Source organism: Protopterus annectens, chromosome 4.part0 (genome assembly GCF_019279795.1).
Source record: "Protopterus annectens isolate FY-2018-M chromosome 4.part0, PAN1.0, whole genome shotgun sequence".
Lineage (NCBI taxonomy): Eukaryota > Metazoa > Chordata > Ceratodontiformes > Protopteridae > Protopterus > Protopterus annectens.
Window position 1 is genome coordinate 1739708383 of NC_056733.1, and position 12243 is coordinate 1739720625.

The following is a 12243-nucleotide window of genomic DNA, read 5'->3' on the forward strand; positions in this document are numbered from 1 at the left end:
GGGATCAGATCACATTCCACCAGGGATGCCTCTACTTCAGCAGCTTTTCTCAGAGGGGTTCCAACCAAAGACATTCTAGAAGCTGCTACTTGGAGCTCTGTTCATACCTTCACAAAGCATTATCATTTGCCTCTCTTCTCCAAATCCAGGGCAGGCTTTGCCACTGCAGTTTTGCAGGGCCTTATAGCCGCTCCTAATGCTGTTTAGTTCCATCCTCCCATCCATAGCTTTGGGATTCTACCTAAATGTAATGGCTGCAACAGTGAAACACGAAAAACATAGTACAGTTGTGTACACTTACCATAAATGTAGATGTTCGAGTGTATTCACTGTTGCAGTCCGGGTTACCCACCCGCCATCCCCCTTTCTATATCTTTTCTTTCCTTCACTATACACAAAAGCCTTTGTGGTGTATTTGCTTTTATATGAAGGTAAAGTTTATGTTTCTAAAGGTACATTTATTTATATTTACTGCTTATTTTTGTATATATATAATTTTGCTCCCCATTTTGGGGGGCACCTGACATCTAGGGCAAAAAAAACTGAATAAAATGGCGTCGGCTGCATGTTTTATACCCCTGACGTCATGGAAGAGGAGACAGCAACCGACGCAGGACCCAAGACTTTGTTATTCAGGCTGACTGAGGGCAACCTGCCAGCAGATTACCCCAAATGTAATGACTGCAGCAGTGAATACACTCGAACATCTACATTTATGGTAAGTGTACACAACTGTACTTTTTACTGATTGCACTGGCCTCTGCAAGAAGAATATTTGAGTTGCAAGCTCTTATGGTGAGTCAATCCTTTCTCATTTTCACAGGGACTGGGTTTTTTGAAAACTAATCCCTATTTTATAGCTAAAGTGGTATCTAAGTTTACATTAAGCCAGTGCATCCATCTCCTCCTTTTTTTTCCTGAACCTAAAAATGAGGGATACTCCGTACCTTGGATGTCCACAGACAACTCGGGTACTGTCTTGACAGAACTAAATCTTTCAGATCTTCAGATCAGTTGTTCATTTCTTTTGAAGGTAGGAAAAAGGGACACCCTATGTCAAAACAGACTATTTCCAAATGATTATTTCAGGCTATTATCTTTTGTCATACTCACCATAATAAAACTGTTCCAGGCAGGGTCAATGCCCACTCTACCAGGACCTTGTCTTCATCTCCGGGTTTTTGGAAAGGTTTGGTTTTGAGAAGTATTCTAGAGGCAGCAACGTGGTTTTCTATACATACATTTCCAAGGCATTACAAACTTGATTCCTTCTCTAGATCTAGGTCAGGCTTTGCTAGGACTGCTCTCCAGGGCTCCTGGACCCTTCCCCTTACTGCTCCCAAATATAGTATGCTAGGGTAATCTATCCATATAGGTAGAGCTACTGCAGCAGTGCTCATTCAAACATCTACTGTTATGTTAAGTTTACTTACACAACTTTTCTTTCTGAAAATACAGATTATAGTCCTTGGATTTTAACACGAATACATACATAACAGTTACAAAGAGCAGTTCAGATGCTGAGGTCTAGTTTCTGTGCTCTTTCATGTGTGCGTCAGGAAAAAGAATTGGGGGTTGGAGGTTGCTGTTATAACAGTAAGGATGCTGTGAGAAAAGGTTGCTGAGCAGACTTAGTGGTGTGTTCCAAAAGTCAGCATGTGTCGGAGTAAGATCAGGCAAACAGCTGAGGGGTAACAGCAGGTGCCAGAATAAGATTAGGCAAACAGCGGAGGAGCAAATGTTCCTTTTACCCACTCTCCATATCTGTAATTGCTTTTGTAATATGCTACTCCTGTTGAGGGCTAACACCTTTGTACTACCCCGCTTCTTTATGTCACATATTGAGAGTCTGTCATGTTTTATATTTGTGTAACTGCACCTTTTGGCAGAGATTGGAGATGAAGCTTGTTTCTTATAAGTGCACCTACCTAGTTAGTAAATAAATAGAAAAAAAAATAAAACTTCCATAAGATCAAGGAAATTATAGTTAACAGAATTTGATATTTACATTGCGGTTTCTTATAAAACTGAGACTTTTTGTTAAGCAGCTGAACTGAGATCATACATTTGTAGAAGGAAACTAAAAAAGTTGTGTTTTTAGAAGTAGTAGCATTTGTACATTTAGAATTTACAACTTGGTCTTCAGTGAGTTTGAGGTGGTTGAAGTGTCTGCTGTAGACATGGGGACCACTCACTGTTTTTTTAAGTAAGTAACCTTTGCTTACAACTGGCAGTGAAGTATGTGCACAGAAAAATTGTGTGCCCTGCTAAAAACAGCCTTTTTCCTGCTCTGTTGTATATATACAGGTTAATTTTCTTCATGAAGTTTGAATAGTAACGTTTTAGTGCTGCATGCAGTTCTTTTAACCTAAGTGCTGCTGACACGCTTGGCATCTAATGTATCAAGAATAGTAAAGATAATTTTCCTTTATTTTTTCTTTTTAATGCATCTTTAGCTTTGCATGCAGAAGGACTTATCCAAAGATGTTCATCACAAGGATCATTACTGCGGGACATTCGCAGATGAATGGGATAAAGCTGCAGCAGATGTTAGTCTTCCAATCAGACCTTGAAAGCAGTCGCATGTCTGTAGGTAATGCGTAGCCTAATGCAGTGGCTGTGAGCAGGAAGCCAAGCTGTAAAGGAGAGTGTAACACATGCCATCTTCAGGTCTTTTTAGCTGCGCAAGTGAACAGTTACCTGTCATGCTTCATTAGATCATTGGTCTTTTTCCTAGCTGATCTGAAACACAAGTAGTTCAATTATGGCTTTTTTCTCATATATCACTTTGATTGCTTAACAGCTTTGTTATTTGGCTTAGTAATTTATGAGATTTTCTCCCATTGTCTAATTGTAGCCGTGCAAAAAGATACCAGCAGTTGTTGCAAGAGGCGTATTCATCTTAATGTTTGCCATACCTGTTTTCCTTTCCTTCTTGGAAGAAGATTGCATGGTAGGTACATACAAGTGTTGCACTATGTTTAAGAAACGCACCCTTCCCAAGTGAGCTAAGATTCTTAAGATAGTTACCGATCATCATTCATCACTAGCACTGGCAGTGAAGGCCCCACTGCTAGTAATTTGGAGTAACCTTCATACAACTCTAGACTTCTTTTGCTGTCTTCCACTAAAAAGGGGAACAACTGGGGAGTCTCCCAGAATTTGCAGAAGAAATAGAAATTTGTGAACACTTAAGATGATGTCCTCAGAGGCTTTTGCTGGCAACAAATAGGGCCACCCATTTTATCCTACATAAGCCTACTTTCCCTGTGGCCAGGAAAAGTGTGGTGCATCCTGTCACTGTCCCAGTTCAGTGTCTGTGACTCCATCAGGCTAAGTTATTTTTAGAGAGCGTCTTGTGGAGAGACTGATCTTTCTGAAGCTTTTACTTTTACAAATAGCAGCAATATTGATGTCTGAAGCACAGGCCATATATTTGAGTTTATAGTGTTTCAGATGAGTTCTTGCCAACTTGGTGTCTTTTGCCAGTTATCTACAGTAGGACTTAAGCAGGACAGGGCCAGTGCTAAGACTTCAATGAGTCATTAGGCTCGTATCCTCCTTCCCTTTGAAGCAGCACATTTAATTGATATTTTTAGACCCATCTGAGGTGCACAAGTCTGTCCCGTATCAAAAGGTAGACTTTACCTTATTTTTAGGAGGAAGACAGTTAAGTAGATGTCCAAAGCCTGGTTGCTTGTGTATTCAGACTCCTGCTATCTGGGGCACCTTACTGTTTTTTCCTTACAGTTTGCTTATAGGAGATTTACTAAGGAGTATTTTGCAGTACTGCAGAAGCAGCTTTGGCCATGAATCCGGGATCTCTTTTGTCAGGGGTAGTGAAAGAAAAAGAAAAGCAGTACTCCCACTACTTTGGACGACTCTTTCAGATTTGGACGAGCATGAAGAGGGCTTGGCATACATAGATCACAGTCTTTTTGTTGGATTCAGTACTGATGATGATTATTCTTTATGCTTGGGCTTTCCACATGAGGATCTGTTCTTTGGAGATGTACTAATCATATGATAGAGCATTTTAAGTACAGAGTGGCAGATATGTCTTCCCCGTCTGAAAAGGTGTGAAGAAATTTAATGAATTATGCAGTCAAGGATCTAAACCATTCCCCATACCAATGAGACCTTTGTGCACATTCTGCTGTGCCTCTTTTGAACAAAATTCACAGCTACTGAACCCTTAAAAGTCCTGATAAATTTTCCCGAATGCAAGAGCAACACCAGAACAGACAGAAGAGCCAAGTAGCTGAACTAGCGAAATAGTCTGATGTGGTAGGCCTTTGGGACTAATTAGTGGCAGGGATCGCAGTATCTTAAATCTGTTGTCAAAAACATCTGTACTTGTGCCACAAAACACAAGTGATATTGTACCTAGGATGAGAGGATCAGACTTAAAACTGCTATTGACACAGGTTAATTGTGATGTCTCCACCGGGGTAACATTTGAATGTCATCTCAGGTTGTAGAAAGGTGAGCAAGCACAGTGTAAGTGGGATTATGAATTGGAGGATGCTTGCACTAGGACTGCTGCTTCGAAATTTGAGCTTAGGAGGCAAACTTGATTCTATATACACCCCTTTCCCAATAGTGTAAATAAATAATATCCTCAACAAATCCTTAGGTAGGAACAGCCTGACTGGGATTCCAGCCATCTCAGTATGACATGAAGTGGTATGCTGTCAGCTCCATAGCTTTAGTATTTAACTGTGCATTCTTACACAAGAAACAAGACCACATGACTTACATGCTGATAATTTAAATGCTGTAGAGGAGCCAATAATTTAAAGAAACAGTACTATAAGTTGCTTTTTTGACCTTGGTCAGTTGAGTAAAAATCATATCCACTGGTACTGTGACAGAATTTGCTTAGTACAGTATGCTGTAACAGTAATAAAATAATTTCTGGAGTGCAGCTCAGTTTGTCAGAATTCCTATTACTATTCATGGTTACTACTTGTTACAAAAAAGAAATGGTGTTTGAAGACCCTTTTTAGATCTTTAAAGCTTAAATTGGTGGCAGTTAAGACTACAGGCCTTGCTACCCCTCTTGAAAAAGGATTCCTTCTTAAGTACCTTAGACATAAACGATCGCTGTGTTTTTGTACTCTTCATCTGCTTCAAGTGGATCTTTCCCATATTCAGGGTTGGGGGGGGGTCCCATTATCACTTCTTCTTGCTATTTGGCCTGGTGATTCCAGCCAGGGTGTTAACCAAGTGCATGACTGTAGTGCCAGAACACTTACTGAAAGTAGTGCATAGTTCTCCTTATCTGGACTATAGCTTGATCATGTCAGTTTAGTCTTAGAGCTCCAGTAGGCTCCGAGTATAACATTTTAGTGCTTGCAGAGCCTAGGAATCTCACTGAACATCCGAAAATCCATTGTAACCCATCTACAATAAAACAGACTCCTAGGGTGCAATCCTTGATGCAGAATACTGCAGAGTCTCACATCTATAGGAAGGTGTAGAGCCTATGAAGGACTTCACATCTCATCTCAAAGCAGACTATTTTTCTAAGCCTGAGGTTGCAAGTCATCCTGTGTTCTGATTACCTCCGCTGCCATGTTGCATGTATTTTTCACATCACAGTTTTCTTTAATGTACTGTATGTCAAGCTATTCTCCGTAGGTCTGTGCTGAAAAAGGGCTGTCAGCCAAGTTGGACTTTCTTAATAAACAAATACAAATAAAATAAATATGATATACAGTGGTACCCAGAAAGCTTTTGCAGCCAGAATAAATAACCTTTGGAATGTACCCTTTCGTTGATCCCAGAAATTGTTGAGGAATGTCTGTGGCAGCACAACAAAGTCTCTTGAAACCTGGAGCTCCCATTTCTTCCTCACAGCAAGGTCAGACACTGTATCAAATTATGGCTGCAGTATCAGCATCTTAGAGTTTAAGGCTTGAAAGGAGTGATGGCTACCCACCGTACACTGCTGACATTCCAGTGAGATATGAAGCTGGGGACAGTGCCTGTAGTTATGGTCAACACTCCACTGATATTGTATGTCAGCAAAAAAAGTGAACTTATTTCTGTCTGGTAAGAAAATTAACCATGATTGTTTGGGAGCTATCAGGAAAACTGAACTTGAAGATTTAGGGATTTTACTTACACATCCAACAACCCACCTTGACAGATTTCATGAACAGGAACATGTCGGCACCACCAGAATTGGCGTTGGAAAAGGCCAACATATTAGCCACTGTAAAGTAGCAGGACTGCCCAAAGGAAGATCTTTTCTTGTCCCAAACAAAATACCAGTTCCCCAAATTCTGCATCAGACCACTGATCCACGTACCCCTGCAATCAGTGCATTAAGACAAGTACAACTAAGAACTTATTTGTTCCTTTGCTTTGCTGTCATTCACTCCAGGAGGTTTCTAGAGGCAAAATTAGAAAGAACAGATCTCATCCTTAGAGCTTCAGTGGCAAAGACAGTCCTGTTTGCTCATCTCAGCTAATACGTTTGCAGTTTCATTATGGAATGGCTCTGCTGAAATTATATTTCCATCTGCTGCATGGACAGCCAACTGTATCTTCTGTGTTTGCCACCTCAGTCTTACACAAGTAAAGTTATATAGGGCACCCACTAATAGCTGGGTTTCGGCATTACCCTGCTTAGTATGCTCCCTTTCATTGTGAATAACCATTACAGTGAGCATACAGCAGTGCTGTGACAGAACTGAGCGTAACCGTAGTTTTTCAACTAGAAGGATAGTTCTTAAAGATGTAATGTGTATGTTTACTCTAGAATTCTGAGTGTGGGGTACACTCTAGATAATTTAGTCCTTTAGAACAGTATGCAGTAAGATTTGCTGCTAACACACTCACTGCACATAGAAAGTCACCAGAGAAGACTGAACATGGGTTACACGTCCTTTTACAGTCTTCCTTCTGCTTATAGCCATACCATTAACAGTAGACTTCTGCTTCACAGTGTGACTGCTTTCAAGATTTGGCTTGAAGACTGATAACCACCTCCAACTTTGTCGTATTCGTATTATAGATGTCCTATAGCAGTAGTCTTTCTGGCTGACACACTTATGGGGAGTGCCCTCATAAAACTGTAATTTCTGTGCATAAAACCTGTGGTAGATTATTATTTTTACCAACTTTACAAAAATATGTGCCAACACAACAGCATCCATATCAGAATTGTTTTTGCCTGTGTTGTGAGGTGAAGTCCACTATTTAAGTACAGTTGTGTTTTTGGAAGAGGCATTACTGTGAAAAACAAATTGAATAGAATGAAATCTGCAAGGTAAAAAACATACAAACTCACTTGAAAAGCCAACTTTTTAAATCTTGTTTCAACAAGTAAGTAATATCAAAGTTAAAGTAAGGCCATATTGGTGTTTAGTTCTTCACAACACTAATAAAAATGTAAATTATAGAAATGGTCCCAGTTCTTATACTGAGCTCACAAAATGTGCAAGGAGTGGAGGAGTAGTGAAAGTTACTTATGATATGACCCGCAGGAATTTTAAGAAGTAGTAGGAAGAGATTATCTCTTCCTTACTGAACCAAACTGCATCCATGCACTGCCTAAATAAGAGCTGTTTCAAGAACAGTGATCCTGATGTTTGTTTCTCCTTATCAGGGAACATGAGAGTTTGTTGAGACAGAATACATTTTATTTAATTATTCCCTTTACTTCTCCTGTGTTGCTTCTTTTACAACAGTGTTATGCAGCTTCACTTGCAGCAGTGACCCCATGTACTGAAAAACAAAACAAAAAAGGCATGATGGAGATATACTATCGTCATGTCTGTGTGTATGAACTTTTTTTTTGTTTGCAATGTGTTGGGTGCTTTAAAGGATCCAGTTTTCAAAAGCAAAATTACTGTAGTAGAGAAATGGGAAGTAAATGTCCAGACAAATTTACATGTAATTAAAGCATAACTAAAGAAGTGATATCCAGATCTTTTAAGTATATAACATCCAAGAATTTTATGTGCTACATCTCAGTAAGTAAGCATTGATTCAATACCGAATGCTCTGCCTGCAGGACATATGCCTCATCCCAAGTTTTTCTCGGCTAGGTTGCACTTGCCAGCTTTGCATTCTGTAACATCCCTTCTGAAACCTTCCATTTTTTCTTCCATATGCATAGAGAACTTGCTTATCAGGTAGACACAGCCAGCTAATTAAAATATTCCTTGTTTTGTTGCTACCAGCTGCATTTGTGTTTTTTCTTCTATTTTGAAGTGCAGGAACTGTTCAACACTGACTTTTATAAAGATGCGATCCTGCAGCAAGCACATCCACTTAGATAGCTCACACACCTCATTGAGTTGTATTTGGTGAATTGGTTCCTTATTTAGTTTGCACTCAATAAGTGGTACGGAAGTAGCCTCTTATGGATGCAAGAAGAGACAAAAACTGTATTTTCCTTGTCCACTAACATTCTGGTTACGATTCATCATCGCTTGATGTCTGTCTCCTACCTATATTCTCACAGTGGTCATGGTCAGCAGCAGGGTATGGACCAGGTCGTGTTGGTGGTATCCAACATCCAGGCATCATCAGAACTACCCTTTTTTTTGTTTCAAGGTACATCTTCAGTGTGCCTTCAGTATAGGACACCACAAGTCTTGGATTTTTCCTCTCCTTCATCTGTTTGGATGACTTTGACACAGAGTTCCCTCCAGTTGATTATGAAAGTTGGCAGCTGCCATCACATCGCCTCATGTTTCCTTTATACAGACACATATGCCTTTTGTTGTTGGATTGTGTATTACTGGGTCAAGTTTTCCCCTTTACAGATCTGAATGGGTCTTTTGCTGGGCACAAAGATGAAAGATGCCCTTATCTGATTCAACAGATGTCAGTTATTCTGTCTGTTGCTAACTTCCTAGATGCTGAACCTATTGGCACCTGGTCATCAGGCATTGGTCTAACCTAGATTAACATTCTTAGTTAGATACATTAATGTTGGGTCAGCTGATGTCCACTCAAACATCAGGCTCTTAGGTGTTGGCTTTTCCATAGTAGCATAGTCTGGCAATGCCAGCATTACAGTTCACTATGTTTCATTCTCAGTATTGGTCATTGCTGGACCAAGTTCCTCACAAGCAGCTCCAGACTATGGTGTACCAGCCCCATATTTTCATTACTTAGCAGACCATTGCTCCTTTTTCAGAGTTACAACTTTTGGTACTCCATTACTCATTCATATGTTCCCTTCCTTTGCAGCCGGGCTAGGTTCCTGCTCTGGGCATGTGGTCAGGCGTTTAGTTCATCATTCTGTCAGTGTATCTTTCTCAGACCCTAGATCCTTCTATAAGACCCCCTGTGCTCATCTTAGGAATTGGGGCAGAAAAGACCCTGCTCCAAGAAGTGTTTTGCCAGATCTCTTACCATATTGAATCAGAACTTCAAGATGAGAATGAAGGACTGTGGTGAGCCAAAGTACAACAAAATATATACGGTAATACAGAAGAAAGAGGGTTGGCTCTGAAGCAGTTCCTCCCCACCAGAAAAAGCTACAGCAAGTAGACCTTTTACAAACCTTTTGAGTAGATTCCCCATAAGGAAGAATGTTAAAGATCTGTTGGTGGTTAATTGGGAACATGATCCCTATTTTCAGAAAGACAAAATGTTTGGTTTGTCCAGAATCCATTTGATTATGAGCTGAGATTCTTGGATTTGACCAGAAAATGTAGACTGCTACATTAAAAAGAAATACTGCCCCATATGTGCAAGCCTTTCATATCCCGTACAGATTTGGGTTAGAATACAGCTGTGTCTATGGTGCAGCTTGAGTGGTTTGATCCAGCATCGCTATTGTCAGCACTCCTGACCACACCTAAAATCTTTCTCTGAGGGCATCAAGCTGATGTTTATGGATGCCCCTTTTTTGGAGGCCCTTGTTTGACTCTGGTATGGATGATCATTTCTAAGCCATAAAAGAGAAAGTTGAAAGCCTTTTATTTGTGTGTTTCAAATTTCATCTTACTCTGCACACCTTCACTTGCTTACCATGTAGCCTGAGAAGACTTTGGTACTATAAAAACCTACATGGCTGGTGCTGGTCCAGCAGTGACCTTCTAATCAACAGCAGTGTCACTGGTGCAGGTTTTAAGGTCCATCTTGGTCATGTCATTTTGGAAGTATTCAGAGGAAGACTTCTTCATGCCAAAAGGTAAATCACCACCAGTGCATTACCGAAGCAGAGACCCGTCCGGCCCTATTCTAAAGACAAATGCTGCTAGGAAGTTTACTGACACTTTTTTAGTGTAGAAAAAGACTGGAAATGCATGGCTTATTTGAAATTTTAGTGCTTTCTGCATTCATCTCAACGTATATGCTGACAATATTTAACTTGGGAAAGATTAGCACTAGTGGATGTTACTGTCTAATAGGTTCTTAGGTGTATACTAAGCTAACAACCACTAGGGCCCTTATAAGCTTAGCTGTGCAACTTAAATGTGACCCACAAATTTGTTTTATGTAGGTAGTGATTTACTGACTCCCTCTGTCCATCAGAGTTGTAGGCACCAGGCAAGGGGTGAATTTCCGATTACTAGTCTAAAGTTGCGCTTAAGTAGAGATAGGGCGAAACTATGCTTCAAATGGATGGGGAGCATATTCTAGAAAATGGGAATTATGCTGCACTGCAGTGTCAGCAATGAATCTACCTAGTTTGGGAATAGAACCCACAGCCTTCTAGACCAAAGGCAAGTGTGCTACCTGTTACACCACTGACATTCATGACTCTACATGGAAATAAAACGTCACCTGCTCTTTCCAAATTGTAAAGTCTTATAGGACATAACCAACAAACTCAAAACTCTAAACCAATAACTGCTTATGTGAAACGAAACAATCACGACTGCCCCAAATTGTAGATACAAAAAGCACAGACACAGAATCTTAGCGCTTTCATTCACTTTAACATAAAAACATATTGTTCATTACTCATAAAACATTGTTATGTTATAAAAATATACATTTTTATAATCGTAACTAATATAGTTACTTATATTGTAAAAAACATTTGATATTGATGTAATCATTTAAACCTGGTGCATGATCTGCACCCAAATGTATATGCCACAAAGATTCCTTGCACTCTAGCTGTGTTTTGTAATCCCCAGTGTATAAGTCCTGACCAACACTATCTGTAATAAAGTGAACTTTTTGAAATCACTACATGTGATAGAATGTCTTGCCAAAGCATTGGTTTGTTCTTTTTTCTTTATGGCCAACACGTGTTTGTAAATCCTCCTTTTAAGACACCTAATGGTCTTCCCAATATAATAACTGGAGCATGATTCACATTGTGCATTGTACACTACCATCTTACTATTACAAGTGAAATAGCCCTTTGACCAAAAGGTTTTTTTTCTTTTGACCGAGGATGAATTACTAATGTACCTGCATTGTCTACAATTGTTGCAAGAACAAGTGCTTCTGGTCTGAATAAAACTTTTATTAGTGTTGTTGTTATAACTACTCCCCTGTTCCAATAAGCTTTTCATGTTTAAGTTTTTCTTGAAAGTGCGTCCATAGGCGCACGACCAAAATTCACTTTCAAGAAAAACTTAAACATCCTCGATCACTGCAAAGTATTATATTGTGTCACTGAAATGTAGCATCGCATATGAGCAGTGTTGACACCAGGGGTGCCAGACATCACTATTTGAGCGCAACTATCCCGAGATTAGCAGCCCGATCCTGAGTCCTGCATTGCCAGTTAAAATCCTGGAGAAACAGCCTCCTCTTTGTTTTTTTGATTGGCCCGTATGCCAGTATATGAACCAATCAAAAAAAATCGCAAAACGGAGCTTCTTCTGTTTAATGGAGAACTGCCTGGTGTTCCGCTTTTGGTCTTCACTTAGCGTGACTTACTTTTTTATTTGGGGGGGGGTCCCTACCTGTCCCATAAGAAATCTGGCATCCCTGGTTGACACCAAAAGATAGTTCCCTTAAACAAGTATAAGTACTCTGTATGTTGGATGGAGATGGATCACTTGTACACTGAAACTCCCATGAGGGAAGGGGAGGGAGATGTGCTCTCCACATCTGCACTGTTTGGTACTAATCTGACATTACATGACTTAAGAGATAAAGACAAAATAAAATATGTCTTTATTTCCAGATAATGCAGACTTGAAGTTACAAAAATCTGAAAGTGTGTGGAGGGCACATCTCTTCACTTCTTATAGATGCAGGGGTTTGCAGCACCATGCAACTATTTTTAAAGTTTGTAATGATGACTGT

General features: G+C 39.9%; 1 long non-coding RNA gene across 1 annotated transcript in view; it reads left to right on the top strand.

Moving 5' to 3' along the window:
* Positions 1-2461: 2461 nt before the first annotated feature.
* LOC122800001 overlaps positions 2462-12243 on the top strand; it is a 65275-nt gene continuing 55493 nt past the window's right edge. Inside the window, exon 1 of the long non-coding RNA XR_006364519.1 lies at positions 2462-2953. This is a non-coding gene — a long non-coding RNA (uncharacterized LOC122800001). The remainder of the gene's footprint in view (positions 2954-12243) is intronic.